We start from the raw sequence: 13,909 nt of genomic DNA, 5'->3' as shown, positions 1-13,909 counted from the left end.
GACAGCAGCACAGAGCATGTGCAGTGAATCTGCAGAAAAGAAGATGGGGAGCTACTGGGGCATCTTTGTAGACACAGATCTTCCCTGCGAAAGGGCTGTGGTTGTCTGGGGCTGGTACAGAAGCAAAAAACATAACGTACAACATTGCTAGCTACTTCTTTAGTTAAGCTTTAGTTCTCCTTTAACATTACCCTTTAACTTATCTTCATTAATCAATGAAAAGGGTCTGAATCTTGCAGTGCGCTTGTGGGTTTAAGTATTTGTGATATCTGTGACAAAGTATGAAGAGTAAGTGCTTTGGGCAGGGGCCAACGAGAACTTATATAGAGAAAAACATTTACTTTTTTTAACATACCATAGACTGCTTCCAGACACTTGAGACAAAATTAAAGGGATTGTTCCTAGGGCCACAAATAAATCCATGACAAATGCTGGGTGCAAAAATAAAACCGCACCGTCCCGGGGTTCTTTTAGTGAGCACCATGGAGCAAAACTCCTCCTTTCTTCTTCAGGCTGCACATGTGCAGTAGAGCAAAAATTCGAACTGTAACAAAAAAGCCGGCTATTTCGTTCTACTGCACATACGTTTGCCCCAGGAAATTTTAAAACATGAAGAGGAACACTCCGTGGTGCTCGCTAGAAAACCCTGGGACATTGTAGGTTTTCAGATGATAGGAGCACAGACCTGGGGTGTCAGGTAAGTAAAAGTAGTCACTTGGAGGTGCAGAACTTTTGGCACCCCAAGTGTAAAATTATATTCCTTCTCCTTTAAAATTGTGCTTTTAACTACACCTTTATGAACTAGCGACTTCAAGTGCTTTGTATGAGTGGTGGAGTTGCTGGGTAAGCATTTAATCAGGTTATTGGGAAGAACAATGATAGTGGGAAATTAAACACGGCAGATACACTTTCTACTCCTTTTTTTCATCAATCTTGAATTGCTGGGTTTTTTTGACAAATGCATCAAAAGCGTTATTTATTCATAAAGATCACACTCTGTGCACATGTTGGACATGTTTGACTGAGGCTGTGGTGAACCATTTGTTCTAATGGATGTAAACAAGACTGTAAGTAGCTCAAGGTGGTCTTTGCTGCATTGAGACGTGGCACAAACTCTGAAATAAGGGGATGGTTTACAGGTTCTTATTTCTGTTTTCATTTAAACAAGTAGATTAGCCAATGCAATTCCTTAATATTATGTATTATTGGACAGAAACTGCAGAAGCATTTTGATTGTCTTATGAAACCTTTGGGGAGAATCTGTTCAATATATTTTTCTATAGCCTCAGTCTCTGAAACAGGAAGAGGATCAGGTTTTCCCTAGGAAGTAGAGTTACAGGAAGGAAGCCAAAAGCACAATCAAAGGATTTGTAAAGAGGAAGAATTTCTGAATTCTTTTCATTTCAGACACCAGTATAGTTATTAGTAGTATTTTGGCAGTAGGAGCAGGAAGATGAAGACTATGTAACCTGTGTAGCATCTAAGTGGATTGAAAGATGCAAGGGAATCGGAAACAAGTGTTGTTTCTCCTGATTTCCAAGTTGTTTAGATTAGAGAAAAACTTTGTGGTGTTCTTTAGGGGAGAAATTTCAAATGGATCCTTTTTTTACAGTAATGCACAGGACAAGTACAGACCCAGTGTAGATTCAGGCTTCATCAGCAGAGGCCTATGATCAAGATCAAGACCTTCGACCCCATGCCTTTCTAGGGAAAAACCAATATTATAGAATTCGCTGCAAACATTTACGGAGTGGGGATGGCGTCACTTCCAGAGCATCAAGGTATGTTATTATTTATGATGGAGTTAGAATTCTACTAGATTCCTGCCTTACTGCTTTCCGCTGATTCACGGCACTCTGTGTTGCTGTCATAGTTACAATACACAGGTATTTGATCCTGTTATTTCGGGAAGGCCATCTCCCACAGTTGTTTAGAATAGAGAAAAACTTTGTGGGGTTCTTCAGGGGAGCAATGTTGAAAAAAATTGACTACTGTAATGCACAGTGTAGATTCTAGCTTTATCAGCAGAGGTCTATGATCAAGATTAAAGCCTTGGAACCCCCATATTATCTAATTCAACTTAGGCACCCAGAGGAACGTAAAAGCAATTAGTAGACTGCTCAAACAGGGGTCACCAACCTTTTTTACTTGTGAGCCACATTTAAATGTAAAAAAAGAGTTGGAGAGCAACAAAAGCATGAACAAGTCCATGGGGATGTCAAATAAGGGATGTAATTGGCTATTTGGTAGCCCCTATATAAACTGGTAGCCTACAGGAGACTCTGTTTGGCAGTACATCTGGTTTTTATGCAACCAAAACTTGCCTCTAAGCCTGGAATTCAAAAATAAGCACCTGCTTTGAGGTCACTGGGAGCAACATCCAAGGGATTGGAGAGCAACGTGAGCTACTGGTTGGGGACCACTGGCTCAATACATAAGGAGGTCAGGGTGGTTGGCAGTCATTGAATTTCTAGATAAGCTAACCTTATAGTGCAGTCTCAAAGTAATGGGCCAGTGCAAGGAAAAAGCACATTCAGAACCAGGCACAAGGTCAACCCCAAGACAACAAGCCTTGCAATTGTAGGTCCAGCCCTACTTGGGCAAATTATGATATTAGGATGCTCTTATTACATGAAATCAGAGACTGTGCTTCAGCACTTGCACACTGGTATAATGGCTAGTATGCAAAACGTTGTGCTGGCCCATAGTGAATCAGAGGGACACTTCATGGTTTTTAAAACAAACACCTAAATCAGTTTATTAAAAGATCTGAATATAAAAATTACGAACAAAAAAAAGTGCTGAACGGTGTGTTTAAAAAAAAGAATACCTCTAAAAATCTATCAATATCAGTTTTTTTTCAGATTATTGCCAGAAAAACACACATTTTTCAGAATATTGTACAGAGCAGATCATGATATCTTTCAATTGTTAAAGGGGCATCTGCCATTGACTTCTACATGACCTCGGCAGGTTCAAGATTCAAATTTTTTTAGAGCTCTATAGAACTGGAAAAAACAGGAATTTTTTGAGATTTGTAGGAAAAAATTAAATTTGATTGCTAGTAAATGGGCCCCTAAGTGTAACCCTAACAGCAATTAGTTGATCCACCAACTGTAAGCCCCCTTTTGGGACATCTATAAGCAAATGAAAGGATTAGAACTGAGGCTATGCAGAATTACCTGCAAAACAAAAAATACAGAAAAAAGACAAACCATTGGAAAAAGAACCCACATCTACAATATCATACAGACATTTTAAAACCATAAATAATAAGGGGCAAGTCTGAAATGTTATATAGTTTAAAAACTTTGTAATTTTGCAGACTTGCCCAGTGAATACTTGGCATTTTGAATGACTGGTGTGATCACACTATATCTTGGTCTAACTATTTTCCACCTCACCATTTTACTACTGGTTTCTACTATATCTGTCAGCTGCAGGACTATATATTAGGCGGCATTGTACCATATCCCTGGATGACAGAATTTAACTAGGGTCGAATATCGAGGGTTAATTAACCCTCGATATTCGACCGTCGAAGTAAAATCCTTCGACTTCGAAGTCGAAGGATTTACCGCTATTCCTACGATCGAACGATCGAAGGAATAATCGTTCGATTTTAATCCATCGATCGAAGGATATTTCTTCGATCAGGAAATTGTTAGGAAGCCTATGGGGACCTTCCCCATAGGCTAACATTGGCCTCGGTAGGTTTTAGGTGGTGAACTAGGGGGTCGAAGAATTTTTTAAAGAGACGGTACTTCGACTATCGAATGGTCGAATAATCGAACGATTTTTAGTTCGAATCGTTCGATTCGAAGTCGAAGGTCATAGTCGAAGTAGCCCATTCGATGGTCGAAGTAGCCATATTCGACCATTCGAAATTCAAACTTTTTTTCCTCTATTACTTCACTCGAACTAAGTAAATGGGCCCCCCATTGTAGTATAGTGAGATGTTGTAAGCGATATATAATTGATGTTACTTCTATAGAGTATATAGAGGGTGATATGTACTGCTGAGTAAATGTGATGCAAAGTGTTTCCTCCATTCGAATGAAATAGGGATGCACCGAATCCAGGATTTGGTTCAGGATTCGGCAAGGATTCAGCCTTTTTCAGCAGGATTCGCCGAATCCTTGTGCCTGGCCAAACCTAATCTGAATTTGCATATGTAAATTAGGGGCGGGTAGGGAAATCACGTGACTTTTCATCACAAAGGAAGATTTTTTTCCTTTCCTGACACTAATTTGTATATGCAAATTCGGATTCAGGACGGTATTCGGCTGAATCATTCACCAAGAATTCGGGGATTCAGTCAAATCCCAAACAGTGGATTCGGTGCATTCCTAGTATGAAACATGATGTGCATATAGATCAATTCAATTGTTTACTTACTGTATGTACATATGGAGTTATCATGTTGCACCTTTATTTAGCTATCTTGTTCTTTTATACTCATCATCAATAGTTTCTTCATAATGTCAGGCTTCTCTCAGTAAGGGTCCATTTCTTTATTACCACCAAGACTGGCGGCTGGAAGATGTATTGCGTCTATATTATTGTCTAACTGGCAACATACCGTATACAGCCAAGTTTGGGAGTTTTACTTTGAAAGCAGCAAGTTAAGTTGCAGGTAAAACCTAGTCCCCTTTGTAAAATGTATAATGAAGCAATAGAATTCTTAATGAATCAGATGAAAATTGAGCATAGGACTGGCCAGATATGGGATGACTTTGACGTAGTTGGCCAGCTTAAATATATTGCAATATATGGACAAACAATCCCTGTGTTGTTTAAAGGGTAAGGCATTTTTCAGTAGCAGTATGCACAAAATGTCTCTGTCTTAAATATATTGATAATGGGTTGAGTGCAGAGGACTCTTGTAGTTGACTATATGTATTTTGTGGTCACGGCCTCATTGCACCCCCGCCTAATGGTTTTAAAAAATAGTGGTGAGCACAACTTTACCTTGTTTATTAGATTAAATCAAAATTTATCAATCGCTTGCTCCATATCCATGTCTGCTACTTAACATTGTCTTCTCCAGGCTGCAGGTGAGTGATGGATGTCTCATTGATCATTGCCCCTGCCTGAAAGTGAGCTCTTAGTGCTGCATGCATGTCTGTGTATTATACAATAGCACCAGAAGATAATAAAGCCCATTATAAAAGCTCACGTTGCAGATTTCTAATCACTTGTGATTTTAGATTCTAGAAATATGCAAATAGGCACAATGCTATTATATAGTAATTAGCAATGAAACATGTCTAAATACATTATCTTGGCAATGCTCAAACGGAGAATGCTCCAGCTGGAAAAGACTCATTGGCAGTAATTCATTTGCATAAACGACTAAAGAGGTTGTGCATTAGCAGTCTAATAGGATTAACTCTGGAGGGCTCAAGTGAAGCCTGTTTGGGATCATGTTTCCAATTAGGATCATGTTTCCAATTTTCTCTTCATGACCCCTTGCAAAATGAGAAGTGTAAAGTTCAACAGAGGGTCGCTCTAATAGGAATAAATGTGTTAAACCCTGGCCCCTCGACTTGTAGAGAAGTAACCTGCAGTCCCTCTGCTGATAATGAAGTTCCATAAGCCTTTGTCTACTGACTCCTAATGGGAGTTACTGCTCATTAGCAGTGGGCAGGGTCGGACTGGCCCACCGGGACACCAGGAAAAGTCACAGTGGGCTCATGTGTCAGTGGGCCCCATGCTGCTTAACATTTGGCCTATTTCATGGCCATTCATGGCTAAATAGTTGGAAAAATAGAGGATAGTGTGTAAAGAATAGAGACTAGGACAATAGAGGTTGAGTGAGGAGAGGAAGATAAATAGTGCTTACCCAGGGCCACCATTAGAAATCACAGGGCCCTGTACAACAAAATTTTCGGGGCCGCAAGCCCCAACCCAGATCCTGCCCACTCCACACCACAGTTAAAAGACCACACAGACATCAGCGCTAAAAAAGGTAACCCCCCTCACACACAAGTTATAAAAAGCTACTGATGGTCAGGGTGTGGGAGGGGCTTCCAGATTTTAAAGGGAAAGTAAACCCAAGTGGTACTCACCACACGAAACAGGAAGGATAAAATTAAAACAGATTTTTATTCACTGTACACACCAGAGGCTTTCCATCAGGCACACACACATTCATCAGCAGTTACTTCTTGCGACACGTTAGTTACATAACTTTCCTTCTTTCCAGTTTCTCTTCAGTAGGCACACCTTCCTAAGGGCCTTGGATCCCACCAAACTGCCTAGTGGTCCGGTATATACTCTACCCATATCCCCCCACACAGTGGCCCGATACCTTCAGAGTGATACCCCTCCACTCTTCCAGGTTAGGCCCTTTTTATCCAAGTCCTGGCCTGTAGCCTTGGTGTCCTTCCTACCTAAACTGCCACTGGTTCCCTCACTTATGGAGTGCCCGTAAGAAACTAATTCCACTTCCCTCCTTGATGGGGCCACAACTGCCCTTACTAAATACCCTCACTGCTTTGTGCACCTAGTGTTCACTCACTTTAAATCTTTCCTGTTCTAACTTCTCCTAAACTAAGCCGTTGGGTCTCACTTACCCTGCCAGGAGATGTTATTCTGGTCACGCCCTCCTATCAAGTGGCTTCACTTGGGCAGTGCACCTCCTTTTATACCCTTCTCTGTCCCACAGTGGCCTCTGGTGGCCGGGGTAAAAACTACACCTAAAATTAAATGACAGAACTCTGCTGCCAACTAATGGTGATTCCCAGAAATTACATCCAACACACTTAAACATAAATACATTGTACATACATGCACATTTTTGTCTCACAAAAAGATATCATTTCACTCTCATCACTTCACACCCCCTTACATTGGCCCCCCTTATAAGTTAAAAAAACCTGTGGAGCCAGGGCCCCCCAGGGGCGATCCTACCCAATTTGCCGCCCGAGGCGGCATTTGTTTTTGCCGCCCCCCCGCATCCCCACGGCACTCACCTTCATTGCCAGACTGGGGTCAGCAGGGGGCTCCACGTCGCTAGTGCAGAGAGCACAATTGCGCTCTCTGCACTAGAAGAGACGAATTTCCGGGTTTAAAACCGGAAATTCGGCTCTTAGTTACCAGGAGCGGCATTTTTGCCGCCCCTGGCAGCCAGGGCGGGCACTGCCATCTGAGGCAAGTGCCTCAACTCGCCTCATTGGCGGAGCGCCCCTGGGGCCCCCCATAAAAGTTATTTATTAAACAAATTGGTGTTCAGGGCCACTCTACAAAAAAAACATTGGCGCCAGGCCCCCCAAATTTAAAAAAAAATTGGGGCCCCAGAGAATATTTAAAAGAAATCATTGGTAGCAGGGGCCTATAGATTATTAAAATAAACACATATTGGTGTTCAGTAGATTTCAGGATTTCAGGACTTCAACTTCACCTCCTTTAGTGACTTTGGGTTTTTTTGCCGCTTCAGGACTTAAATTTCAGCTGTTTTCGTGACTGTGGGTCTTTTTGCTGCTTCAGGACTTCAACTTCGGCTGTTTTCGTGACTTTGGGTCTTTTCATGGCTTTGGGACTTCCATATTTCAGCTGTTCAGGACTTCAGGAGAGGCAAAAACTGCACCAAGTCTAGTGACCAAAAGAAAGGAATCACAAGTATGTTGTCAAACATATGACCATATATGGGGAAAGTGCCCCTTCTGTATTTATTTATATCTCCACCAATATCAAAGTTTCGGTGGGTACAACCTCCCTTTATCCAGTTGATATTGGTGGAAATATAAATAAATTAAGAAGGGGCACTTTCCCCACTGCAGAGAATTTTGTATATGCGGATCCGTAAATAAAAAATTGCTGTTGCTGTGGGACCATGCTGGGTCAGCGGAGATCCAGCACCATTACTGCGGAGTGAGTGAATTCCAGGTGTGCGGTGTATCTATCACATCACATTGGCTTGTACAGAGTTAACATACAACCAATACAAACGGGAGTAACTACTGGGGAGGCAGGGGGTGCAATCGCATCCGGGCCTGCACCTTAGGGTCCTTGTAAGGGCACGCGGAAGACTGTGTCCAGAGGGGGTGGGGGGGCCTTTTTGTTCTGACTTTTTCCAGCTTTCAAGTGATGGTCATTAACCCTCATCTAAAAACAAATATTCTGTAAAGCTTCACGTGCATTAATATTGCTCCTTTCTATTACTACTCTTTCTATTCAGGTCCACTCCTATTCATATTCTAGTATCTTATTCATATCAATGCATGGTTGCCAAGGTAATTTGGATCCTAACAACCAGATTGCTGAAACTGCAAACTGGAGGGCTGCTGAAAAAGCTAAATAACTCACAAACTATAAATAACACAAAATGAAGACCAATTGCATATTGTCTCAGAATATCACTCTCTACGTCATACTAAAAGTTAATTCAAAGGTGAACAACCCCTTTAAGGTGACACCAATTTGTGTGTACAAAGTATGTTGTATTTATGAGCCACCCTGGTGGGAAGAAACTGGAGTACACTCATCCGATTCAAAAAGGAGTACTCAAGGTACCTCCATTAATTTATTGGTGCTTCACACCCCCTTCATCAGTGAAAAAAGTAGCTTAGTAAAATGTACCTTGGTAACATGCAATGGTATACTCCATTTGCTTTGGTTGTCGGTTATCACCCGAGATCATTTTCCTATCTCTAGAGCAGATTTCATTATCAATGTACGGTGGTTTATATAGTTACTTACCCAGGATAATGTAAGTGTGTTTGACATTGCAATTTTAAGGGGCAGATTTATTAAGGGTCGAATTGAAAATTTAAATTTTTTTGGTCAAAACTGTCAAATTTGAGGAGTTGTCCTAACCTGATTAGAGTTTTTAAAAAAAATTCAAATTAGATTTTCGAGATTATCATACTCAAATTTGACTATTCGCCACCTAAAACCTGCCCAAATTTATGCATAAGTCAATGGGAGATGTTTGTAGCTCTCCTGACATTCAAGTTTTTATCTGAGAAAGAAAATCTGAAATCGAGTTTTGTATAATCTGAATCTAATTCGAATCGAGTTTTCGGATCGGTAAAGTTAGTCCGAGTTTTGAAAATCTGATAAATTTCCCACAATCGGATTTTGATTCAGTCGAATTTAAGGGAGTTTTAAAAAAACTCACATGAATTCAAAATTCCACCCTTGATAAATGTGCCTCTAACTGTCCCACAATGTTATTGTTTTAACTAATAATCAGTCTGATACATGGGAAATGTTAGCATTTATTTAGAGAAAAAATGAAAGGGAATGAAAGTGCCAACATTTGCACAGGATCTAGTAACCCACAGCAACTTATCAATGCTTAGCATTGACCAATCATCTGTTTGAAAGCAACTCTATGTTATTGATTTAGGAGAAATAATTTAGGGCTTGGCAGTGGTACAGTTGTTTTTAGCAATGAATCCCATAAAGTGCTTTGTGCGTGTAATTATCTGGAAACGACTGGGTATCACAAACACATCAGCAGCTCTAAAAATAGGCCTGCTTCTTGGCACAGTTTGATTACTGTAATTTTGCAGCCTAATTGGCTACTAAAACTAAAAGTAGCAGATAGTTTTAGACCTGAACATTATCAACTGTTAATTTCCAGACTCCTCCTGGCTATGAATGAAAAGCACTTGCAAATCTGCTTTTGCTGAGACTGATTAATTGCTAGATTGACCTACCGTATATATAGCTTTGGAGAACTGCAGTAATGCACTAATGAACTAATGAACTAATCATCTTTCCACCTAAGCCTGGTCCTACTCCCCCTTTTTACTATCTCTATTGATGGCATGCTCATTAACCCTGTCAACTCAGCTCGCTGTCTGGGGGTAATCTTTGACTCCTTTCTCACTCTCTCTGATCATAATAACACCACTGTCAAAACCTGTCCCTTTTTCTTGCGCAATATTGCCAAAATCCTTTCTCCTGCTACAGTCAAGACGCTCATGCAAACTCTCATCCTATCCAGACTAGATTACTGTAACCTTCTACTAACTGGCCTACCTAACTCCCATCCCTCCCCTCTACAGTCTGTATTAAAGCAGACCTGTCATCCAGACATAAAAATCTGTATAATAAAAGTTATTTTCAAATTAAACATGAAATCCAAATTCTTTTTTTATTAAACAACTCATTGCTATTGTAAACACATTTAAAAATCTCAACTGTCAATCAAATATTGTCTGCCCCTCCCACTGTTTGCACTAATCACCTAGAAACACATACCAAAATCACTCATAGGTGGTATCTTACCCCAAAGCGCTTGGCAACCATTAATCCTCAATACCCCTCGCAATGTTGGAGACAATGTGGACGACAATGTGGACATATTGGGTCTCTCTTACACATGTGGTGGTGTGCCCTATAATTCAACCTCTATGGTCAAAAATATTTGATTTGATTCAACAACATTTAGGATGTATTCTTCCATGCCAGCCCCAAATAGCTCTTCTCTTCTCTAGAACATACAGTTGGCCTCAACAACAAAAAATTATTATTCCATATCTTCAACTCAGCAGCTACGCTGATTGCACACACTTGGAAACAACCTGTAACGCCAAACATACAAAATCTCATTTCGCAATTAAAAGTCAGAGAGAGCATGGAGAGAATGGCGGCATTTACACCAGAAACCGGTATCAAATGTGAGCAAATATAGGACCCTTGGCATACTACCCAAGGAGTGATGTTTCAAGGCATCCTGAACTTTGAATTTTGTCTTTGGTTGAGATTTTTCTTTTAGCAAAAGTTGAATATCCAATATACCATCATCTACCAGGTTTATGTTCTTTGTATATTCCATGTACAAGTTTCTCTTATTTCGTCTCTTTTCTATAATCTCTTTCATTTTACTATTACTTATAAGATTATAATTTCTTCACTGTAACATTTACTTATTGTGCTGATTGTGCTTACTCCTACATAGCTCTCATTTGTTATTAAGCATGTAGACTTTGGTTCTATTTATGTTTATGCTATGTCAATGCACAATAAACTTGCATTTTAAAAATATTACCTGCCGCTCCTCTATTCCTTAGGCATAGAGGCAGGGCAGGCAATTACTTTCAATTTCCATTCAGCACTTAGATGTCACTGTTCTGCCCACATTCCCCCTCTTTACCATTTATTTGTGTAGCCAGGGCATGGGGATGGACATCAGGTCCCCCATTCTGGAGCACAAGAAAGATTCTGAGATGATGCAAGGCTTGTCTTAATAAGATTGGCCACAAAATGGTTCCTGCCTGCTTGCTATAATTATGAATTCCCAGACTTCCCAGACTGAAGGAAAAAAGATTCAAATAATTTATACCAATTAATTAAAGTTTATTTTGCTTGAGTAACTTGATAAAATAGGATTTGGAATATTTTTTTCGGGTGACAAGTTCCCTATAAACACTGCTGCCAGAATTATCCTCCTCTCATCCAAAAGGGTACAGGCCCCTCCCCTGTTGAAGTCATTATCATGGCTTCCTATAAAACAAAGAATAACATAAACTCCTCCTCATAACCTTCAAAGCCCTTCATTTCTCTGCACCAAACTACATCTCATCTCTTGTTTCTCTATATGTTCCTGCCCGAAACCTCCGCTCCTCTCAGAGCCTGGTTGTACCCCCCACTACTACTGCTGTTTCCTGCATCAAACCCTTCTGTCTTGCTGCTCCTTATATTTGGAATGCCAATCCTAAATCTCTCCGGAGAGAATCCTCCTTCAATGTTTTTAAAATGAAACTCAAAGACTACCTCTGGGAGCACCTGGATAACACCTGAACTGGCAACTATGACAGTGTTACCCACTGTAACCTACAGCGCTTTAATACCCCTCCGAATTGTGGCCGTAAGTTACCCTCCCATTTAGACTGTAAGCCCCATGGGGTATGGTCCTCAGTCCTTTTGTCTCCTTGACACTGAGCACTTAATCTGTATTTTAATTATATTTTATATTTATGTGAATTGTATTTCTAATAATGCACTTATTGTAACTTATTAATGCAGTGACTCCTTGTTTTTTACTACTAATTTATTGTTTTGCTGTACAGTGCTTTGCCCTCAAGGAGCTCTATACAAATAATAATAATAATGTAAAACACTTTTATGACAACTCAGCTATGAAATGTCTCTTTTGCTCATTGGCATTTACTTAGGCCAGACAGGTGACCGTATAAAATTCTCAAAATGTGACCAAAGGGGCCATGACAAAAAAGACAAAACACATGTAACGCCCACTTGGCCAACCCCCCTGGTGCCAATGTCGTACCTGCTTACCAACTTGAGTCCTGAGTCCCCTTTGCAAGGTGAAAGGTACTGGGAATGATTCTCTGCCAGTGCCTCCACCTAATGGGATCCGGGAATACACCTGCGGTGGCCCCATTAGGGCAACAAATCAATCACACACTTTATTATATAACAAATATAACTTTTATGCAAATTTAAAGGGGAAGTAAAACTTTACATTCATGCCCACTACCCTAGGAACCTGTAGCAGTCCAGTCCTTGTAATTCCCTGCCAGGAAATTTCCCGCACTACTCCATTTTGGCAGCCCAAGAGTCTCAATCCCATTTCCCCAAAAGAGTTCCAGTCCTAGGTAGCGCTACCAGCCCACATACTTTCACGATGGAAAGTATTTGCTCCCCCGTGGCAGGCACACAAACAGCCTGTTTCTCCAAACTGGAGATCGCTGGATCCTCATCCTTTCCTACCCCTTCCCTCAGGTAACACTCACCCCAAGGGAGTCACACAGATGGGTAGTCTCACACAGAGCTGACAGGCATCCACAGCAATGAAGATTCTTTATAGGCTCCAGATTCTCCCAGTCGAGCACATCACTTGCTTGATCCGTTTGCTGAACTGTAGCTCCCAGTACTGTCTATAGCACGAGCCTTTAAAGTGCAGTGTCTGGCATCAATTTTCCGGAACATCAGGGTCTAGTTATCCCTGAGCCCACACAGGGCATAGCAGCCATATGGTGTAACTAAGTCAGGCTTTTCAGGAAAAATCACGAAATAAATCGCACAATTTGGGAAAAACTCAGAAAAAAATGTACAATGTGATTTTTCGTAAGTTTTTTCAGGTTTTTCCCCGAACCAATTAATTTATGTTTTTTTTTAAATAATAAATAAGGTTGTTCATTCAGATGTTGATAAATAACCCCCATAGACTGTGTCCAGTACAGAACAACAATACATCTTTTGTAAAATACACAATCTTTTTAAAACACTCTAATATTGGCCACACGTGTAGGCAATCCATTACACTCCACTTATTTCTTATTAATATTTCCTGCTTTTCATATGTGATAATCACTTTCATAGCCAGTAAATCTAACATCTTAACAACAACAACAATTGTTATTATGCTGTTTAACCTTTGCTCTATTGTTTTTATGAGGCATTACATGCCAATTTCTCTTTCAGATAATAAGAATGAAGCTTATTCATAAACCCTGAAAGCCCCACATCATTACTGGCTGTCCCAATCAACAAGGGCTCATAAAAATTAACCATTAAAACTGTTTATTACTTCAAAGCATGTATAATAATAAAAGGCAGGAAATCAACATTTTCTTCTTGTCTTGCATAAGAAATATTTGGCATAATACATCACTTCTCCATGTGCATCAGATAGAAACTGCTAGGGGGTTATTTACTAAACTCCGAATCCCAAAAACCTGAAAAATTCGTATTAAAATTATTATAAAATCCGAATTTTTAGTGGAAAAAAAAAATCACGATTTTTTTTGGATTTAATTATATCCCGAGGATGTAAAAAGTCTGAATCTGAAAATCCAATTTTTTTTTGATCTGCGCAGGGTTTCGCGCAATAATCCAAAATTTTTAGGATTTTTAGGGTTTTCAGGCAAAAATCCAAAAAAAAATCAGGTGGAAATTCCAAAAAATTTGTAAAATTTGTATTCGTACGTTT

Source organism: Xenopus laevis, chromosome 3S, assembly GCF_017654675.1.
Source record: "Xenopus laevis strain J_2021 chromosome 3S, Xenopus_laevis_v10.1, whole genome shotgun sequence".
NCBI lineage: Eukaryota > Metazoa > Chordata > Amphibia > Anura > Pipidae > Xenopus > Xenopus laevis.
This window is presented reverse-complemented; position numbering follows the sequence as displayed.